Consider the following 1876-nt stretch of genomic DNA (forward strand, 5'->3'; position numbering starts at 1 on the left):
ACATGAGATTTGGGCAAGGACACAGACCCAAACTATATCACCCTCATACCCAAATCTGCCATACTCAAGTCCCACAGTTGGCCTTGCGGAACTCTGTATATGAAAAGTTGGGCTTGTATACATTTGAGTTTCACATCCCTCAAATACTGTATTTTCTGAGTTCGGTTGAAAAAACCTGCATATAAGTGGACCTTTGAAGTTCAAACCCATGGTGTTTGAGGGTCTACGTAGTGTATTTTTCCCTCACTGATCTAAAATGCAAATTTATAGAGAAATCTTGAAAAAGTAATGGGCATAACAAATATCTGAGTTAAAAATATGTCCTGATGATTAAAGGACAATTTGGAAGAAAATATGTGTAACAAAAATGACCTAAATAGGAAGAAAGGAACAAATGACATAAAACCCCAAAAGGATTATTCTTTTTTTATATGTGTGTGCGTGTGTGTGTGTGTATATATGCACACACACACACACACACGCACACATATATATATTTTGAGACAGAGTCTTGCTCTGTTGCCCAGGCTAGAGTGCCATGGTGTGATCTCGGCTTACTGCAACCTCTGCCTCCTGGGTTCAAGTGATTCTCTTTCAAACAATTCTGCCTCAGCCTCCTAAGTAGCTGGGATTACAGGTGTCTACCACCACGCCCAGCCAATATTTTTATTTATTTTTATTTTTGAGATGAAATTTCGTTCTTGTTGCCCAGGCTGGAGTGCAATGGTGCAATCCTGGCTCACTGCAACCTCCACCTCTTGGGTTCAAGCGATTCTCCTCCCTTAGCCTCCCAAGTAGCTCAGATTACAGGCATGCGCCACCACACCTGGCTAATTTTTTTTTGTATTTTTAGTAGAGGCAGGGTTTTGCCATGTTGGTCAGGCTGATCTCGAGCTCCCAACCTCAGGTGATCGCCCATCTTGGCCTCCCAAAGTGCTAGGATTACAGGCGTGAGCCACTGTACCTGGCCAATTTTTGTATTTTTAGTAGAGACGGGGTTTCACCATGTTGGTCAGGCTGGTCTCAAACTCCTGACCTCAGGTGATCCACCCACCTTGACCTTCCAAATTGCTGGGTTTACAGGCATGAGCCACCGTGCCTGGCCCCAAAAGGATTATTCTGAAAAGAGTCTACACCCACAAGATTTGTAAATGAATCATTTTTATGGAGATGATTTCTACTGTTTGTTTTGGTTTTGTTTTTTTTTGTTTGTTTGTTTTTTTGAGAGAGAGTCACACTGTCGCTCAGGGCTGGAGTGCAATGGTGCGATCTCGGCTCACTGCAACCTTCGCCTGCTGGGTTCACGCCATTCTCCTGCCTCAGCCTCCTGAGTAGCTGGGATTACAGGCGTACACCACCACACCGAGCTAATGTTTTGTATTTTTAGTAGAGCCAGGCTTTCATCGTGTTAGCCAGGATGGTCTGGAACTCCTGACCACCTGATCTGCCCGCCTCAGCCTCCCAAAATGCTGGGATTACAGGCATGAGCCACAGCGCCCAGCCTGCTGTTTATAATTCTCTCTAGAACCACACGGTAGAAACCACAGGTAGAATCTACCACAAGGTAGAAATCTATGTAGTTGAATGTGCAAAGGACTCCAATTCCTGATGGCCAAACCTGATCCAGGAAACCAGGGACAACCTTTTACAAAGAGACAGAATCTTTTTGCAGAAACAAAAGGAAAACCCGGCTGGGCATGGTGTCATTCACCCCCAGCTCTGCGTCAACCAGATGCACGGCGCCACACCCTGCCAGCCCATGGCCACCTCCCACGTGACTGCAGCCGTGGCTGTGTCTGGAAGCGCAGGGTGGCCTAATCGGAAGCATGGCGTCGTGGGGGATTCTGGGAGTTGTAGTCCCGGGGGGGTTCTTTTA

The sequence above is a fragment of the Nomascus leucogenys genome, chromosome 17 (genome assembly GCF_006542625.1).
Source record: "Nomascus leucogenys isolate Asia chromosome 17, Asia_NLE_v1, whole genome shotgun sequence".
Taxonomy (NCBI): domain Eukaryota; kingdom Metazoa; phylum Chordata; class Mammalia; order Primates; family Hylobatidae; genus Nomascus; species Nomascus leucogenys.